Here is a 21,928-nt window from a genome sequence, read left to right as displayed (position 1 = left end):
AACATCTCAATGAAAGTTAGTGACACACATTATGGAAAGTATATCAAAGTTCACCATTAGCAGTCACCAAACTAATTTATCTGCAAGTGTTTGTGGTCTCTTCCACCTCTTTAGGTACTGAAATGTATGGAAGTCAGGCTTCTGTCCAAACTGTTTAAATTAACACTTTCATCTCATTCAGTATCATTGTGAACTTCTTTGGTTGATATAAATGAGACCTGTGTTTATTGCTTTGCACTTTATTGCTGTATCATTTGACTTGCACCACACTAAATATCTGTGGTGACTTCAGTACAGAACTGTACTTATACGGTTAAAAAAAACTCCAGAAAGAAAGTAAGAAAAAAGTTGTTATAGCAGCAGACTTCAACTTAAATGTCTTAGTTGAAAGCAATGATTCCACAAAATTTCGTGACTTAATTCAGAAATCTGGTTTCAAGCTAAATTTTTCTGAAGGCACTAGGGAAAACAGCAGATCAGTGACCTGCATTGATAATATTATTACTAACTACATATTTGACAGTGGAAATAAGCACAAATACTGCTTAGACTTGGGTATTTCAGATCACTCAGCTCTGTTTATTGAGCTCCCAAAAGCAAATAACCTAAAGTCTCCAGAAGTGTGTATAAAAAGGGATCTCAGTAAAAGTAAAATGGATTTATTCCGCAGTAAATTAAGTATAATAAGCTGGCCTGTAGACTACAATAGTTCAAGCTCGATTAACTATGACAAATTCTTAAATTGTTTCTTAGAGGTATTTAATGAATCATTTCCTCGTAGATATAAGCAAAAGAAGGTTAATGGTAAACTCAAATGGATTACAACAGGAATAAAGATCTCTAGTGCCAGAAAGAGAGAGCTCCACAATGAGTTAAAATCAAACAGAAATCCAGATTTTGTCATTTATGTCAAACAGTATAAAGCTGTATTTAGGAAAGTTGTACCGGCAGCTAAAAAAATGGCAAATAATAAATTCATACGAGAACACAGAAATAAGACAAAAGCAGTGTGGTCAGTTGTTCAGTCTGAACTAGGAGCCAAAGTAAAAATTCATGAGATTTTGAAAATTAGACATGAAAATGAAATTATAGTAAACCCTGTTCAGATGTCAAGTTGTTTCAATGAATTCTTCCTAAACGTAGTAAGATCAGATGTGGATATGACATTCTATCAGGGCATCACAAATTTGGAAAACAGCCAGAACACATATTTTAAACAATTTGAAAAAATAACCCAAAGGGATGTGGAAAAGGAAATATTGTCTCTAAAAAACAAAACCTCACATGGGTGGGATGAAATAACAACATCTGTAATCAAGTATGTGTATGATATTATTTCCCAACCACTGTCAACTATTATAAACCAATCTTATGAACAGGGATGCTTTCCAGAGGTATTGAAATATGGTGAGATCAAACCTCTATTCAAGAAAGGATCGACAGAAGATATGGGGAATTACCGCCCTATCTCTCTCTTGCCGGTCTTCTCTAAAGTGTTTGAAAAGATTGCAGCAAAACAAATTAATAACTTTCTTACTGTAAATGATATAATTTTTAAAAACCAGTTCGGATTCCAACAGGGTAAAAGCACTGCGAATGCTATAAATGAGTTTATCCAAAAAATATGCTCCACGTTAGATAAAGGTAGAAAGGTCACAGGTATTTTCTGTGATCTGACTAAAGCTTTTGATTCAGTGAACCATGCATTACTCCTCCACAAATTACAGATGTATGGAATCAGAGACACTGCTTTAAAATGGTTTAGCTCTTACCTGTCAGGTAGGAAACAAAGAGTAATTTTAACTTCAAATGGAACCAATTATTCATCAGACTGGAAAACAGTTCCCCAAGGAGTCCCACAAGGTTCGATATTGGGTCCCTATCTGTTTCTTTTTTACGTAAATGACCTACCACTTGCTATTGATGTTCATTCAGTCTTATTTGCTGATGATACATCAGTTCTAATTGAAAATGAGGTATCTGAAAATATTCCAGAAAAAGCCAAAAACACTTTAGAAAAACTTGAATCTTGGTTCTATCAAAATGGACTAAAACTAAATGTAACTAAAACCAAAATGATGCAATTTGAAGCTAAATCAGTAGAAATGAGTGAAATAAAGATAACTTGCAATGATCAGGATATCACAGAAGCAAACCACGTGAAGTTCTTAGGCCTAAATCTTGACAAAAATTTAAATTGGAAGGTACACATAGATTACTTAGCAAATCAACTGAACAACTTAGCATTTGCAATGTGTATTTTGTCAGGTGCCACAAACATAGATACCAGAAAGATAGTTTATCACTGCTACTTTGAGTCAGTTATTCGTTATGGCATAATCTTCTGGGGAAATTCAGCAAATGTCACTAGGCTCCTAGTATTACAAAAGAAAGTAATTAGAAACATGTGTGTTGCAAAAAAACGGGAATCCTGTCGACCACTGTTAAAAAATTTGAAAGTACTATCTATCCCCTCACTTTACATATATGAGATGGTGGTGTTCCTATATAGAAATCAACATACACTAGACAATTTCCGTTTTGACCACAACTACAGCACTCGCCACAGAGATAACTTCAAACTTCCAACACATCGTTTAAAACTTTGTGCCCAAACGCCAGAGTATATGGGGTTAAAAATTTTCAATAAAATAAAAGGCAGTAATATATTTAAAATGGAGATTGGTTCACTGAAAAGATTGCTCTTTACTCTCCTGGTGGAAAAGTGTTGTTATTCTGTCGATGAATTCATTGAGGACAGCTTCACAATCTGAACACAGGGATTGTAATACATTTATTATTTTATGTACATGTGTAGCTGTAACTTAGAAATGTAAAATATAATGTAAACTTTTGTAGTTCTCTTAAAAAAGTGAAAAAAGTTTCTTTTGTAAACCTTGACATGTCTCCTGTACATCAAATCAAATGATTTGAAAATTGTATGTAATGAGATGAATAAACCACATAACATAACATAACATATGAACTATGATTAGTGGAAGGATGAGGTCTGTGATATGTGTTGCCACTGAACTGTCACTGATTGTATGGGCAAGTGCATTTTTTTTATATATGGATAGAAGATTTAAGAAAGTCATCATCATTCAGAAAGACAATTTAAAGGTAATACATGTGTGAGCAAGTGAAACTAAAAACAATGGTCTTGCATCTGTTATTGTTTGACACTGTGTCAATACCAAAAATGTTTTCACTTTGGAAGTGATCAACTTGTGTTACTGGGAGTACCATTACGTATTGTGCCACCATGTTAGGAAGTATTCCTCTTTTGGTACTGCTAAAAGAATTCATGAACTAAAATATGACATAGCAAAGACCTGCTTGTTAATAGTGGTACTAAGGTTGATGAAGACTGAAAGCAGAGGTACTGTAAAATTAGCAGTTAGTGATAGTAAACAGTTTACAATTAAATGGTGTAAGAAAGGTAAAAAAGTTAGCGACAGTACAAATAAAAGACTGAGAGATAAATTGTTCACTTGAAATGACAAGAAACAGTGTACTAAATACTAATAGAAGAGAAAGTTTGATTTGAAGTTGTGCAGATGATGCAAGATAATGTATGGACAGTGCTAAGTTGATGATCAAACAGTGGGAGAATAGGAATTGGCTGGCATCTTTGGAAACAGGTCAGCCAATACAATAACAAGACGGTGACACCACCTTGGACAAAGGAGCAGCTTATGATGAGCAAGTCTGGAGTCTAGATGTAGTCACAGCTGCTGAATGGGGCAGTATGATAGGCAAGCAACAGTTATTGGCAACAATTGCAGCTGATGTGAGAGAGAATTAAAGTCCTCCTGTTGATAAGCATTGTTTATTATTTCATAAATTCGTTATGAATCAGTGAGAGACAGTGACTTGATACTGATAGACTTAAACGTGAATTGTATGAAGAAAATAAAGAGGTATATGGAAAGTCTGGAACTGAGACCCTTAGGTTATTATTATTATTATTATTATTATTATTACAGTTAATATCAGATCTCAAAAGTGAACTTAAAAAGATACATTGGAAATTTAGATTCAAATATGAATTTGAAAGTGGACAAAATTACTGAGAACATAAGTGAGATCAAGGTTCACACTGATGGTCTGAACAAGAAGATAAAATCTGTGTGATCTTGTTTACAAAATGCATTGAAAACAGTGAATAAAGACATGGATGAAAAAAAATAATGTTAGTAAAGAATGTGAAGATAAAATTGTAAGATATTGTAATAAGAGGATGGAAGCAGTTGCCGATTCCTGTTAGAAAAACTCTGAAGGGCTATGAAAAATGTGCTCTGAAAATAAAAATGAGTCAGAGACACAGGTTGGAAAAAAAACTAACTCAGACTTAAGTAATAGAACAGAAACAGTAAAACAAAAGTAGAAAATAGATCCATACTGTCTACTGAAGAAAAAAATTGGAGTTTAATGAAACCACAGAGCAATATAAAGTTATGAATGATCTAAATTTGCTGAAACTGAAAACAAAGTTAATAAAGTCCAAAGCAGTAATCATGGCATCTGTAATGTGTCTAACCAAGATTTGTTCGTTAACTGTTAGAAATTCAGCCGCTGAGAACCATATGGTAATGTACACCCAACTGATTTTATAAGAAAATTCAGTGATTCCCCATCAGCTGGACTGACAAAGAGAAAATGTCTTTCGTTACATGTTATTTAAGAAGCAATGCTTATGGATGGACAACAGAAGTCGCTGACTCTTGTAATTCTTGGGAAAAATTTAAAAATATATCAATGAAAATAAGCCATTTTTGAAAATATAATGTAACTGGACAGATAAAAAATATACTCACCAAGCAGTGGCAGGAGATTACAAATACAATGACAGATAAAAAATCATAACACCAAGAAGGTGTTTTGCAACATCAACGAAAATTGGTAGGTGTGTTTCCACATCTGAAAGATGATGTCTATTCAAATTTCAACCCAGTCACATAAGAGTGGCGCCACTATAAGGATGCAAATCAGGTTTGCTTTAAATACATGCTGTAATGGTTGATGAGTGTTAAGGTCTGCGTCATGTTGGAAGACGGCGCAATTTTCAGCCATTCTGCACATCGCCCTCCACTAGCCACTGGTAGCCAATAATATTCACTCTCTTTCCAAGTGGCTAGCAGTGAGTTACAGCTAGACAGCGAGAATCTCGCTCCTACAGACTGCACTGTTGCCATACTTCGTGACAACTGAATTATTCATTAAACTATCAGTTGTCCCTCCCCCTCCCCCCATGAACCTTGGACCTTGCCGTTTGTGGGGAGGCTTGCGTGCCTCGATACAGATGGCCGTACCGTAGGTGCAACCACAACGGAGGGGTATCTGTTGAGAGGCCAGACAAACGTGTGGTTCCTGAAGAGGGGCAGCAGCCTTTTCAGTAGTTGCAGGGGCAACAATCTGGATGATTGACTGATCTGGCCTTATAACACTAACCAAAATGGTCTTGCTGTTCTGGTACTGCGAACGGCTGAAAGCAAGGGGAAACTACAGCTTTACTGTATGATTGAATGATGATGGCATCCTCTTGGGTAAAATATTCCGGAGGTAAAATAGTCCCCCATTCAGATCTCTGGGCAGGGACTACTCAAGAGGACGTCGTTATCAGGAAAAAGAAAACTGGCATTCTACGGATCAGAGTGTGGAATGTCAGATCCCTTAATCGGGCAGAGAGGTTAGAAAATTTAAAAAGGGAAATGGGTAGGTTAAAGTTAGATATAGTGGAAATTAGTGAAGTTCAGTGGCAGGAGGAACAAGACTTTTGGTCAGGTGAATACAGGGTTATAAATACAAAATCAAATAGGGGTAATGCAGGAGTAGGTTTAATAATGAATAAAAAAATAGGAGTATGGATACGCTACTACAAACAACATAGTGAACACATTATTGTGGCCAAGATAGACATGAAGCCCATGCCTACTACAGTAGTACAAGTTTATATGCCAACTAGCTCTGCAGATGACGAAGAAATTGATGAAATGTATGATGAGATAAAAGAAATTATGCAGGTAGTGAAGGGAGACGAAAATTTAATAGTCATGGGTGGCTGGAATTCGAGAGTAGAAAAAGGGAGAGAAGGAAACATAGTAAGTGAATATGGATTGGGGCTAAGAAATGAAAGAGGAAGCTGCCTGGTAGAATTTTGTGCAGAGCATAACTTAATCATAGCTAACACTTGGTTCAAGAATCATGAAAGAAGGTTGTATACATGGAAGAACCCTGGAGATACTAGAAGATATCAGATAGATTATATAATGGTAAGACAGAGATTTAGGAACCAGGTTTAAAATTACAAGATATTTCCAAGGGCAGATGTGGACTCTGACCACAATGTATTGGTTATGGACTAGATTAAAACTGAAGAAACTGCAAAAAGGTGGGAATTTAAGAAGATGGGACCTGTATAAACTGAAAGAAACAGAGGTTGTACAGGCTTTCAGGGAGAGCGTAAGGGAAAAATTGACAGGAATGGAGGAAAGAAATACACTAGAAGAAGAATGGGTAGCTTTGAGGGATGAAATAGTGAAGGCAGCAGAGGATCAAACGGTAAAAAGACAAGGGCTAGTAGAAACCCTTGGGTAACAGAAGAAATATTGAATTTAATTGATGAAAGAAGAAAATATAAAAATGCAGTAAATGAAGCAGGCAAAAAGGAATACAAACGTCTCAAAAATGAGATCGACAGGAAGTGCAAAATGGCTAAGCAGGGATGGTTAGAGGACAAATGTAATGATGTAGAGGCTTATCTCACTAGGGGTAAGATAGATACTGCCTACAGGAAAATTAAAGAGACCTTTGGAGAAAAGAGAACCACTTGTATGAATATCAAGAGCTCAGATGGAAACCCAGTTCTAAGCAAAGAAGGGAAAGCAGAAAGGTGGAAGGAGTATATAGAGGGTCTATACAAGGGCGATGTACTTGAAGACAATATTATGGAAATGGAAGAGGATGTAGATGAAGATGAAATGGGAGATGTGATACTGCGTGAAGAGTTTGATAGAGCACTGAAAGACCTGAGTCGAAACAAGGCCCCCGGAGTAGACAACATTCCATTAGAACTACTGACAGCCTTGGGAGAGCCAGTTCTGACAAAACTCAACCATCTGGTGAGGAAGATGTATGAGACAGGAGAAATACCCTCAGACTCCAAGAAGAATATAATAATTCCAATCCCAAAGAAAGCAGGTGTTGACAAATGTGAAAATTTCAGAACTATCAGTTTAATAAGTCACAGTTGCAAAATACTAACGTGAATTCTTTACAGACAAATGGAAAAACTGATAGAAACCGACCTCGGGGAAGATCAGTTTGGATTCCGTAGAAATGTTGGAACACATGAGGCAATACTGACCCTACGAATTATCTTAGAAGAAAGACTAAGGAAAGGCAAACCTACATTCATAGCATTTGTAGACTTAGAGAAAGCTTTTGACAATGTTGACTGGAATACTCTCTTTCAAATTCTGATGGTGGCAGGGGAAAAATACAGGGAGCGAAAGGCTATTAACAATTTGTACAGAAACCAGATGGCAGTTATAAGAGTCGAGGGGTATGAAAGGGAAGCAGTGGTTGGGAAGGGAATGAAACAGGATTGTAGCCTATCCCCAATGTTATTCAATCTGTATACTGAGCAAGCAGGAAAAGAAACAAAAGAAAAGTTCGGAGTAGGAATTAAAATCCATGGAGAAGAAATAAAAACTTTGATGTTCCCCGATGACATTGTAATTCTGTCAGAGACAGCAAAGGACTTGCAAGAGCAGTTGAACGGAATGGACAGTGTCTTGAAAGGAGGGTATAAGATGAACATCAACAAAAGCAAAACGAGGATAATGGAATCTAGTCGAATTAAGTCAGGTGATGCTGAGGGAATTAGATTAGGAAATGAGACACTTAAAGTAGTAAAGGAGTTTTGCTATTTGGGGAGCAAAATAACTGATGATGGTCGAAGTAGAGAGGATATAAAATGTAGATTGGCAATGACAAGGAAAGCATTTCTGAAGAAGAAAAATTTGTTAATATTGAGTATAGATTTAAATGTCAGGAAGTCATTTCTGAAAGTATTCGTATGCAGTGAGCCATGTATGGAAGTGAAACGTGGATGATAAATAGTTTAGACAAGAAGAGAATAGAAGATTTCGAAATGTGGTGTTACAGAAGAATGCTGAAGATTAGATGGGTAGATCTACATCTACATCTACATTGATACTCCGCAAGCCACCCAACGGTGTGTGGCGGAGGGCACTTTACGTGCCACTGTCATTACCTCCCTTTCCTGTTCCAGTCGCGTATGGTTCGCGGGAAGAACGACTGCCTGAAAGCCTCCGTGCGCGCTCTAATCTCTCTAATTTTACATTCGTGATCTCCTCGGGAAGTATAAGTAGGGGGAAGCAATATATTCGATACCTCATCCAGAAACGCACCCTCTCGAAACCTGGCGAGCAAGCTACACCGCGATGCAGAGCGCCTCTCTTGCAGAGTCTGCCACTTGAGTTTATTAAACATCTCCGTAACGCTATCACGGTTACCAAATAACCCAGTGACGAAACGCGCCGCTCTTCTTTGGATCTTCTCTATCTCCTCCGTCAACCCGACCTGGTACGGATCCCACACTGATGAGCAATACTCTAGTATAGGTCGAACGAGTGTTTTGTAAGCCACCTCCTTTGTTGATGGACTACATTTTCTAAGCACTCTCCCAATGAATCTCAACCTGGTACCCGCCTTACCAACAATTAATTTTATATGATCATTCCACTTCAAATCGTTCCGTACGCATACTCCCAGATATTTTACAGAAGTAACTGCTACCAGTGTTTGTTCCGCTATCATATAATCATACAATAAAGGATCCTTCTTTCTATGTATTCGCAATACATTACATTTGTCTATGTTAAGGGTCAGTTGCCACTCCCTGCACCAAGTGCCTATCCGCTGCAGATCTTCCTGTATTTCGCTACAATTTTCTAATGCAGCAACTTCTCTGTGTACTACAGCATCATCCGCGAAAAGCCGCATGGAACTTCCGACACTATCTACTAAGTCATTTATATATATTGTGAAAAGCAATGGTCCCATAACACTCCCCTGTGGCACGCCAGAGGTTACTTTAACGTCTGTAGACGTCTCTCCATTGATAACAACATGCTGTGTTCTGTTTGCTAAAAACTCTTCAATCCAGCCACACAGCTGGTCTGATATTCCGTAGGCTCTTACTTTGTTTATCAGGCGACAGTGTGGAACTGTATCGAACGCCTTCCGGAAGTCAAGAAAAATAGCATCTACCTGGGAGCCTGTATCTAATATTTTCTGGGTCTCATGAACAAATAAGGCGAGTTGGGTCTCACACGATCGCTGTTTCCGGAATCCATGTTGATTCCTACATAGTAGATTCTGGGTTTCCAGAAATGACATGATACGCGAGCAAAAAACATGTTCTAAAATTCTACAAGAGATCGACGTAAGAGATATAGGTCTATAGTTTTGCGCATTTGCTCGACGACCCTTCTTGAAGACTGGGACTATCTGTGCTCTTTTCCAATCATTTGGAACCCTCCGTTCCTCTAGAGACTTGCGGTACACGGTTGTTAGAAGGGGGGCAAGTTCTTTCGCGTACTCTGTGTAGAATCGAATTGGTATCCCGTCAGGTCCAGTGGACTTTCCTCTATTGAGTGATTCCAGTTGCTTTTCTATTCCTTGGACACTTATTTCGATGTCAGCCATTTTTTCGTTTGTGCGAGGATTTAGAGAAGGAACTGCAGTGCGGTCTTCCTCTGTGAAACAGCTTTGGAAAAAGGTGTTTAGTATTTCAGCTTTACGCGTGTCATCCTCTGTTTCAATGCCATCATCATCCCGTAGTGTCTGGATATGCTGTTTCGAGCCACTTACTGATTTAACGTAAGACCAGAACTTCCTAGGATTTTCTGTCAAGTCGGTACATAGAATTTTACTTTCGAATTCAATGAACGCTTCACGCATAGCCCTCCTTACGCTAACTTTGACATCGTTTAGCTTCTGTTTGTCTGAGAGGTTTTGGCTGCGTTTAAACTTGGAGTGGAGCTCTCTTTGCTTTCGCAGTAGTTTCCTAACTTTGTTGTTGTACCACGGTGGGTTTTTCCCGTCCCTCACAGTTTTACTCGGCACGTACCTGTCTAAAACGCATTTTACGATTGCCTTGAACTTTTTCCATAAACACTCAACATTGTCAGTGTCGGAACAGAAATTTTCGTTTTGATCTGTTAGGTAGTCTGAAATCTGCCTTCTATTACTCTTGCTAAAGAGATAAACCTTCCTCCCTTTTTTTATATTCCTATTAACTTCCATATTCAGGGATGCTGCAACGGCCTTATGATCACTGATTCCCTGTTCTGTACATACAGATTCGAAAAGTTCGGGTCTGTTTGTTATCAGTAGGTCCAATATGTTATCTCCACGAGTCGGTTCTCTGTTTAATTGCTCGAGGTAACTTTCGGATAGTGCACTCAGTATAATGTCACTCGATGCTCTGTCCCTACCACCCGTCCTAAACATCTGAGTGTCCCAGTCTATATCTGGTAAATTGAAGTCTCCACCTAAGACCATAACATGCTGAGAAAATTTATGTGAAATGTATTCCAAATTTTCTCTCAGTTGTTCTGCCACTAATGCTGCTGAGTCGGGAGGTCGGTAAAAGGAGCCAATTATTAACCTAGTTTGGTTGTTTAGTGTAACCTCCACCCATAATAATTCACAGGAACTATCCACTTCTACTTCACTACAGGATAAACTACTACTAACAGCGATGAACACTCCACCACCGGTTGCATGCAATCTATCCTTTCTAAACACCGTCTGTACCTTTGTAAAAATTTCGGCAGAATTTATCTCTGGCTTAAGCCAGCTTTCTGTACCTATAACGATTTCAGCTTCGGTGCTTTCTATCAGCGCTTGAAGTTCCGGTACTTTACCAACGCAGCTTCGACAGTTGACAATTACAATACCGATTGCTGCTTGGTCCCCGCATGTCCTGACGTTGCCCCGCACCCGTTGAGGCTGTTGCCCTTTCTGTACTTGCCCAAGGCCATCTAACCTAAAAAACCGCCCAGCCCACGCCACACAACCCCTGCTACCCGTGTAGCCGCTTGTTGCGTGTAGTGGACTCCTGACCTATCCAGCGGAACCCGAAACCCCACCACCCTATGGCGCAAGTCGAGGAATCTGCAGCCCACACGGTCGCAGAACCGTCTCAGCCTCTGATTCAGACCCTCCACTCGGCTCTGTACCAAAGGTCCGCAGTCAGTCCTGTCGACGATGCTGCAGATGGTGAGCTCTGCTTTCATCCCGCTAGCGAGACTGGCAGTCTTCACCAAATCAGATAGCCGCCGAAAGCCAGAGAGGATTTCCTCCGATCCATAGCGACACACATCATTGGTGCCGACATGAGCGACCACCTGCAGATGGGTGCACCCTGTACCCTTCATGGCATCCGGAAGGACCCTTTCCACATCTGGAATGACTCCCCCCGGTATGCACACGGAGTGCACATTGGTTTTCTTCCCCTTTCTTGCTGCCATTTCCCTAAGGGGCCCCATTACGCGCCTGACGTTGGAGCTCCCAACTACCAGTAAGCCCACCCTCTGCGACTGCCCGGATCTTGCAGACTGAGGGGCAACCTCTGGAACAGGACAAGCAGCCATGTCAGGCCGAAGATCAGTATCAGCCTGAGACAGAGCCTGAAACCGGTTCGTCAGACAAACTGGAGAGGCCTTCCGTTCAGCCCTCCGGAATGTCTTTCGCCCCCTGCCACACCTTGAAACGACCTCCCACTCTACCACAGGTGAGGGATCAGCCTCAATGCGGGCAGTATCCCGGGCAACCACAGTCGTAGTCCGATCAGGGGATGCGTGGGACGAGCTGGCCGTCCCCGACAAACCCCCATCCCGACCCCCACAGTGATGCCCATTGGCAACAGCCTCAAGCTGTGTGACCGAAGCCAACACTGCCTGAAGCTGGGAGCGAAGGGATGCCAACTCAGCCTGCATCCGAACACAGCAGTTGCAGTCCCTATCCATGCTAAAAACTGTTTTGCGAAGAACGTCTGAACTAATCTACAGAGAGCACAAACAAATCGACAAAATTTACACGGTTATTAAAATACAAGATTGCCTAGTAAATGCAGTAATGCTGCTACTTGCGCACTGCTGACACTGCTCGGCGGCGGAAGGAGACTAAGCGAAATTACACTATTCAGATACTAAAACACGATGCTACACTCTCAAATACTATAATACGCCCGAAATTTATGAATTAAACAATGCAAGTACCAGAAACACGCAAAAAAATTAAGAATTAAACTATGTAACAAATGAGTGAGCTAGGAGTATACGACTTGCTGCTGCAGCTGCTTATCCAACGGCGGCAGGGAGCACACTGACTGCGACCAACCGACACTGGCCGTTCAAAACAAAACAGTAGACAAACGACTACGCGAATTTACACTATTCAGGTACTAAAACGCGATGCTACAACTCTCAAATACTATAATACGCCCGAAATTTATGAATTAAACAATGCAAGTACCAAAAACACGCAAAGAAATTAAGAATTAAACTATGTAACAAATGAGTGAGCTAGGGGTATACGACTTGCTGCTGCAGCTGCTTATCCAACGGCGGCAGGGAGCACACGTAACTAATGAGGAGGTATTTAACAGAATTGGGGAGAAGAGGAGCTAGTGGCACAACTTGACTAGAAGAAGGGATCAGATGGTAGGACATGTTCTGAGACATCGAGGGATCACCAATTTAGTATTGGAGGGCAGCGTGGAGGGTAAAAATCAAAGAGGGAGACCAAGATATGAATACACTAAGCAGATTCAGAAGGATGTAGGCTGCAGTATGTACTGGGAGATGAAGAAGCTTGCACAGGATAGAGTAGCATGGAGAGCTGCATCAAACCAGTCTCAGGACTGAAGACCGCAACAACAACAACAACATCAGTTGTTTTTGCTTTATTTTGCTTTTTTGTAGCAGTTTACCTGTAGGTGCACCTGTAGGTGTTTTAGTTTATTATTTTGAGCTTTTCCTCATGACAAGGGTTATCTCCAATATAATAATTTACTCAGAAATTACTATACAAAGAATAATGTTCTTAAACTACACTTCCAAAATATTCCTCCAGGTGTTTCGATGTTGTGTGTCCTCTTCCTCTGCACCAATTCTCCACATTGTGTGCTGTACATTTTGGAGTCAGGTGGTCATAGGTCGTCCTCTCCTTCGTCTTCTTCTTCTTCCCATTTCAGTATCAATTTTGGTACTCTGGCTTCCTCCATTCTTCGTACATGCCCATACCACTGTAATTTTTTCCTATCCATTACATCATATATTCTTTCTTTTATTTCCATTCTCCTTATTATTTCGGTGTTCCTTATCTTCTATTTCCTGGAGAGTCTGGCCAATCTTCTCCAGAAGTCCATCTCTAGAGCTTATAATTTTTTAATGTGCTTCAGGTTAATTGTCCAGGTCTAACCACAGTCTCTAACATAGATTTGTATATTATTTTTTAGTTCTGCTCATTACTTTCCTGCTCCATAAGAATGAGTTAAGCATCCTAATTACTTTCTGTATGCTACTAATTCATTTATTGATTTCTGACTCTGATTTTCCCTTGATTTCTAAAATGGATCCCAAATAACAAAAAGTGTTTATCTTTTTGAGTTTCTTTCCTTCAATGTATAGCTCATCTGAATCATTAGTCAAGTATTCTGTTTTTTGGTAATTAATCTTCAAACCCCAAGTTTTGTATGCTACTGCTAGTTGATTGCACATATAGTTAGCATCCTCCCCATCTTGTGCTATGACTACTTGATCATCAGCAAACAATAAATGATGTATGTAAACTCCATCTCTTATTTCTAATCCCATACTATTACATTTATGAGACCATATTCTAAGGCTAATATCTATACTGGTTTTAAATAATGATGGTGATATGGGACAGCCCCTTAAAAGGCCTTTGCGTGTTCTAAATTTCTGTGAAAGTTTATTACCAACTTTCACTTGGCAAATGTTATCTTTATACATCTGTTTATTATTTTAATTAAGGAAGGGTTTATTTTTGCCATATGTAGCGCTCTCCAAAGTAATTTTCTTTAACAGTATCATACACTTTTTCTAGATCTATGAAAATTAATCCTATATTTTTTTGATTTTTCCCAATGTTTCTCCAAAATCTGTCATAATGTGAAAATATGGTCTACACATGATCTCCCAGCTGTGAAACCACATTGTTCTTCTTGGGTTCTAAAATTTTTTTCCAGTTTGTTTTTATTTACTTTTGCAAAAATTCTCATTAATGTGTTTGTAACACAAATTCCTCGATAGTTTGAACAAATTTTGCGATCTCCTTTCTTAAATATGGCATTAATGTAACCTAGCTTCATCTAGTTGGGTATTGAATCTCCGTGTATCATTTTGTTGAAGAGCTTCACAATTTTGTCACCACCATATTTCAGACACTCCAGACTGATATTGCCTAGTCCAGGTGATTTACCATTCTTTCCTGTTCTCAACGCCTGAAGTACTTCACTTTCTAAAATCTGGATCTCATCACCTTAATTTCCATTTTCTTCCACTGTTCCTTCTTCCAGATATTCTTCCCTGTCCTCATTTAATTATTTTTGGAAATACTCTTCCCATTCCTTTTGTGTTATCAGTTGGAGATTGGTTTTGCTTTTTGTATCCTGTTGAAGCCCTTTTAATACTGGCCATGCCTCTTTTGCTCTCCCAAATCCTAATTTGCTATTAACCTTGGCACATGTTCTTTCCCATGCTTCATTTTTTGCCATCCTTATTTTTTCATCACTTCATTCTTCTTTTCCTTGTATACTGATCTTGTTTCTTCTGATTTATCATTCAACCATGCATTTCATTTTTCTCTAACGACGACCTCTGTTTCCTCTGACCACCACTCTGCTGCACGGTTGTGGTCGATATCTTTTTTACCCAACACCTCTGTAGTATGTTTTTCACATTATTTTTTATATAGTCATATATTTCCTCTGTACTTCCTTCAAATGATGCAACCAGTTTCCTTTCCATCCTGGTGATTAAAACAAAGTCAGGTGACGGTAATGAATGTGAAGTGTTTTGAAAGCAGGTGAGGGGAATTATTTACCACATTTATAACGTTTTAAAATGCGAATTTGAAAGCAAGTCTCCTACTGTTGATGTTTGAAGACAAAAGGACGAACTCTGAAACCATATGGTGTCAGCAAGAGAACTGTAAACAGAATTATAAACGAAAGTGTCAGAGCTGTAGGAGCCATAGAAAAAGGTGGTTACATGTCACCTGGAAAGCATCAAAATCGCAAGGAACCTGTAAAATGAATGGATGGTTTTAACAACGATTTTTTTAAAGTGCTCCATGTGAGTGATGAATGACAGACATCACAAAAATGTGTTACAACTATGCAGGAGAAAATAGGCTTCAATGGTAAGCACTTCATCAATGTAACAAATTTTAAAAGATGTTGGTTCAATATATATTAAGAAGAGTTTTTAGATCAAAGATTCACAATACAAGAGAAGGAGATAATTCAACAGTGACCTTGATAAAACATGGATCAATTAGAATCATTCCAGGAAGATCTGCTCGAAAATGAGTGATGGTACTGGCGGTTTTAAAGCTTTCATAGGAATACGGTTCTCGGATAATTATTCTGCATGCTGACTCTACACCTGGTTTTGGTTCTGAGAGTAAACTTGTATTTACGTGTAAGAAAAACAGCAGTGACTACCATTTGGAAATGAACACTGTCAGTTTCATGGCGCAATTCACAATTCTTGTCGTACTTTGCTTCAAAGTCGCTCATTGCGTTACAATTCAACTGTTAGAGAGAAAACAGCAAGTATAAACACCAGAAAAGCAGATATTTTTCCCTGGCTTAAAAATAAAAATATTAAGCACAGAATAAATCAGACTCATATTGATCTCCTGCGACTCGTCAATTTATACAAGTCACGTGACTGAACGTACAAATTTGACTTCCTTGCACGTGAATGGGGCCACACAGTTTTGTGTTTATCTCCATGTCACTGTCAGTGTAGCTGTATGGAATAAATTTAGGCAAGGGATATGGCTATATGGGTGGTGGAGTGGGGGGGGGGAATTGAAGATAATATGTTCATGCATGAGGCAATAGACAACATCCCACCTGTAGCGTGGGCACAGTCTGTGTGACAGGCTGAAAAGATTCAAAAAGAATAATTTGACAGGGATGTGATGATGGATATAGGCCTTGAACCTATGATCGTAAATTTACAATCAGATTATTCGGAAACAGTTACAAATAGAAGTGATGGTGGTGTTGCGATGTAGACTTTAGAACAATGTAATAAAATTTCTTAGTTTTAAAGACTCATGGTTTAAAAAATGTGTGTCAACATATCAGTTGCATACATAATAATGAGAACTTCCTAGCCTTTTTGGTTAGGACTTTGTATCCTTTGAATTATCCAGACTATAATGTTTAACATATTGCCCAAGAAGAAGTTAAGCTTCTCCCACCATGTTGTATGCTCTAATAACTCGTGAGAATGCAGCTGACTATATTTGTGAAAAGTCCGATATTTCCACATGTAAACCCCTGTCATTTTCAATGCATGAATTGCATTAAGGCCCTAAAATGACAGTAATTTTTACTTGCGAGAAATCGGTCATTTTTGATCTTATCAATAATCATTCTCTGGAGTTATTCCCAGCTGATGCTTAGATGTTTGCTTGTCCAATGGATTATAAATGCGGTCCCTCACTACAATGCCGAACAAGTTAGTAATAAATATGACAACTTACTGACCATTTTTACGATAGTCTTTTCATTAGTCTTTTTTACCACTAATTCTTTTTTATGCACTGTGATTACACTTAACTGCAGTCAGACACATCAGTACAGACACCTTATACATATTTCCAAAAATTCTATTGAGTAGAAGCAGTTGTCAAGCAAATATAATGATTTTGGTTTGTGCTTTGAAGTTGATTTTGTTGTGTAGTAAATATTTACTTATAATACAGTTCAAATCACAATAAATGATAATTATTGCAACCAGTTTCAATGATCTTGTTGTCAGACAATTGTCCTGTTGAGAGAAATTGTACTTCACGTCTTCACAAAGCTGTGTCAGCTGTTCTTGCCTCCTGATGTCACATGCAGTAAATCTGTGAAGCAGTGGACGCAACTTCGTCAAGATGTGAATGGCTGATTGAAAATGGCTTTAATATTTACTATTCCCTCATAGATATGAATATATAATATGATGTACCATAGGCAAATGAGCCTGAATGTTGTCCGCAGCAATGCAGTTTGGCAATGTGGACTCTGTTTGGCCGCTCTCTGCTGCCACGTATGCGCAGTTCTCACCCCTTCACTGCTCCGCCTCTATGCACGGAAGTGCCTTATTACATGACACGAGCTGTAGTTACCTTTGAGGTGGATGTTGTTAGCTGATGTTAGTCAAGAATGCCTTTAAGGCAAAAAATATGCCATTATCAACATGTCACTGAGTTTGAACAATGTTGAGTAATACACCCTGAATGCAAATTTATGCTTCAATCTGGTGATTTGACCTGTTTTGCTGCTGCCATCATGAATAGCACTTGAGTGGGTGTTTTCGAACAGGATAACATTCACCCACATTTGGCTGTTGTCACAGAGTGTCTACATGTTTTCTTGGCCTGCTTGATCACAAGATCTGTCTCCAATTGAGCACATATGAGACAAGATTGGATGACAACACCAACATCATCGATAACCAGCATTAACCATCCCTGTATTGACCAACCACGTGCAACAGGCATGGAACTCCATCCCACAAACTGACATCCAGTACCTGTACAACACAATGCACACACATCTCCGTGCCTGCATTCAACATCCTCACAGTTACACGGATTATTAATGTATCAGCACTTTACACTTGCAATGGTTTACCTCACACTTGCATTTACCTGTTATCTTGCAATGTTAATCACTTAAATATATTATCTAGACAAATGCACTCACAAAATTTCATTATTCATTTTTTGGTGTTTCAATTTTTCTTTCTATCATTGTACAGGGTGTATATGTGGACAAGGAAAAAAAATTGCCGGATTTTTCCTGGATTCCTTGGTTAAAAATACACTTTCTCCCAGGTAAAAATACATTTCTTCCATGTTAAGTGACAGTATTATCTTCCTCAGCACTGTAAAACTCATCAATCCTTTGAATGGTTATGGTTTTATGTACCGACGTAGAATTTCTCGGCACTTCAGAAAATGAAACTCGAGGGGGGGAACACGTTTTGAAAGACCTTTGATGTGCAGCAACATGTACGCTGTGTATTTTCATATTATGAAGGTATAAATGTATAAATTCAATTCCACTAAGCAACGAATGTTACTTTTCGAAGCATTGAAATCGAGATTGCGATGTGCTTTTGTAAGCCAGTCTTATCTCATGTCACATGATCTCACCAGCTGATAACAGCATAGGACACGTGATGCAGTCAGTCAGTCAATAGCAAGATCACTCTTAAGTAGCGCTAACACTCAATTAAGAAAAGTTAATAGTTTAAATTAATATACATAGCTTTCACATATAATATTGGTCTCGAAGATTAATAAGCTGGAAGAGAAGCTAAGGTTCCACACATAATGTTGATCATTTTTGCGTGTGCTACATCACACAAATGTGTCAGTAAATTTTTAATAACGATGTGAATGTCTGATGTCCTGGGCTCGAAATTCTTCTAAATGGTCATCCTCAAAGAGTTGATTTTTAAATGAGAGTCAAACGCTTTGTGATTTAAGAAATTCATCATACATTCTCACACATAGTTCATCTTGCGTAAAAGGAAATTTACTTTGAATGTAATGCTTTTCAAACCACCAATCGCAACATTTTCCTGTGACCTGTTAGAAATGGGTTCGTTTCAGCAGTTGCAAGAGAGCACCAGATAACAGGCGTCACCGCGCTTGTGCAGCTACGATGACGCAGGAAGCCCAATGTTTGTACGTGTAAAACATTAAAAGATCTTACATTATGTCATAAAAGAAACAAGACATCAGAGGTTACTTCGAGAGCATCGGAATTTCGTGAACCATACTAAAATGCATAATTCGGCTTAAAGTGCACATTCGTACGTACAGATTCGGATGTAAATTTTCTTGGAGTACCAGTGCTGTATTATCTCATGTTTGGTTCTTTATTATGGCATAATGCCATACGTGCACTTGAAATGGAGAAAACAGTTGAAACTAGCCAATAGTGTGAAATTAAAGACTTCATTTCAAATAAATTGACTGCTTAAGTGGGGAAGATTAATAAAAGCCAAATCTCTTTAGCAAACCGACAAAAATAACTTAATTGTTCTGCAAGGCGATTAATGCTTGACTGTCAGAAAGGTAGAAGCAAAATCTGAAATTAATAACATATTTTAGCCTTCTGTAATCATGCAAACGTATTTTAATTCATTTGCTAGCTCCAGGCCACAAAAATCCATTTTGTTTTCATTTAACATGAGAGCAATAGACGAAGAGGAAACAACAAAATCACTTAACATAAACACAGGTCACGTGGAGACAACCCACCTCCCCATCACAACTTAGACTACTCTGTGCATCAGCCCCAGATCTACGATATTTCCGAACCGGGGCAATACTAGATAGTTGGCACCCAGCCACACTTCTGTAACCAGAAGCAACTGTGCATGACCAATAGCCCACCCACAACTCCTCAAATGAATCTAATTTAAACAGTTGTCACATCACGCTCATCAGCGGCAATTTGTCGTTATGAAACATTGCATAGTCTTTCTAAAGCCTTTGACACACTTTGCTGTTGGCAGACGCTTGTATGAGCACTGTGCTTTGCTGTCGTATATGGCGCATTTCCTTTGGAACTTAAGTTTCATTTCCATTTTCTTTTTTCTCTCGTTCATGTTTTGTTGCTGCAGTATTATTCAGCAGTAGTAGGATACAGTAATATCCTTTGTTAAAGTATTGGTTCTTACCAGCCAGTATCACAAAAATTTAACTGAAAACTAAAACAATGAAAAATTCCTGGAATTCTAAACAATTCCTGGGTCTTTCCTGGTTTTCTCCTGGATGAAAAAATTCCCGGTTTTTTCCCAGATCTCCCAGCTGTCCCGGGTCGTATACACCCTTTTGTACAAAGGTATTAAAATCAGCAAGCTTTTGGAGCCAGTGGCTCCTTCTTCTGGCAGAAGGGTTGAAGGGGAAGGAAGAGAAATGAAGGAAAAGACTGGCAAGGTTTAGGATGGAAAAGACTGGCAAGGTTTAGGATGAGAGGTAAAGTTTGGAAAAGTCAGACAGAACCCCAGGTCAAGGGAGACTTATTGAATAGCATGAGAGGGAACAACAGATTGTTAAGGGCTGCAGCAGATGAGATTTGAAAACGTGAGACCTTAAAAGAGGAAGATAGGGTAACACACAAGACAGAGATTATGCCAAAACATCATGGATGAGCTAATAAGAGTGGAAAGCTAAATGCATTGTATGTGATAGAGGTGAGAAGTGGGGATGCAAAATAGACAGGTCAAAAAATGAAAGAAATAGAAAATTACACGGGAGTGAAGAAAGAAATAGCTACTGTGAGGAAAAGCTGAGATCATAGAAATTAACTTAAATTAAGGCCAGTTAGGTGGCAAGAACCAAGGCCATACTGTAGTGCCAGTTCTGCCAAGTTCTGTGAAACTGGTGTCTTGGAGAAGAATCCAGATGGCATGTGTGGTGAAACAGGCACGGAGGTTATGTGCTATCTAGATTCTAATATGATAATCCCTGCGAGCCCCCAGCATCGACAAAGCCAAAAACATGTAACTTCCACTCAATGATGCATCACTTCATATCTGTTCCATTATCCCAATCAGCTTTTCAAACAGAACTATAAACCATCAAACAAGTATGGTTTGTATGCTGTGCAAAATTAACTGAACAGTCTCTCTTACTTATGAAGAAAAGTGTACCTATAACAACAAATGCAGCCAATAGTAAGTGAAAAAATGATGAAATTCCACATGTAAAAAAATTATTTTGTTATGTTTTTGAACTTCCGCTGCTATGACTGTGAATCCTGAATCCTTCCTGGTCATGCTGACAAAGTTTTATGAATTTACTTGTAAAAGTATAGACAGTGGAAATTAAAATCTCCTGTGGTGCCTCTCCTGCTCTAAGTCGGCCTGCTTGACATCCTAACCCCACTTAATAACACAATGAATTCACTCTAGAAACCTTTTACTTGAATTTAGATTTCACATAGATTAAACAAGTAAACTTTATTCATAAGAACTGCATGTTTGACAATGGCAATATCAGTTAATAATATCCCCACACTGCCTGAGAGAATAATATATTAAAATCATGGCACAGATAATAATTAAAGAAACAGTGGTCAACTAGAAATACTGTATGCGAGTGTCCCCTATTACTTTGATTACTTTTAACAGTACTGGACAAAGAGAATAGGCAGCAGATCAGAATTAGGATGATTCAAGACCTCCAAGTCACATTATTAGAACAATTATCAGCAATATTACCAATACATTTTGTTTTTGAATGAACTGTTTTGCCATACTGTCATATTATTTGACGTTTTTGCCAAGTACCCTTACTGACTGTAATTTTATTTAATCTACAATGCCAATAGCTTAAGACAGACATGTTTAATTACAGACTGAGGAAAAATTGTGACCAACCAGAAGTTAATTGTCTTATGTGTTGATTCCTTAACAATAAGTGGCCTTATTCTTACAAATACCACATTCCACACACTTATAAATACTATCATGCATAATTTGGAGAAACAGAATTCAAAATGGACAATAACAGTATCTAGGAGCTTGAAGGCATCTTATGATTAAACATGAAATCTTAC

The 21,928-nt window shown here is 38.7% G+C and overlaps 1 protein-coding gene across 1 annotated transcript in view; it reads right to left on the bottom strand.

The window, feature by feature from the left end:
* The window catches only part of LOC124616628 (Down syndrome cell adhesion molecule-like protein Dscam2), a 375,675-nt gene that overhangs the window by 187,300 nt on the left and 166,447 nt on the right, over positions 1-21,928 (bottom strand). The window lies entirely within an intron of this gene.

Source organism: Schistocerca americana, chromosome 5 (assembly GCF_021461395.2).
Source record: "Schistocerca americana isolate TAMUIC-IGC-003095 chromosome 5, iqSchAmer2.1, whole genome shotgun sequence".
NCBI classification, from domain to species: domain Eukaryota; kingdom Metazoa; phylum Arthropoda; class Insecta; order Orthoptera; family Acrididae; genus Schistocerca; species Schistocerca americana.
This window is presented reverse-complemented; position numbering and strand designations above follow the sequence as displayed.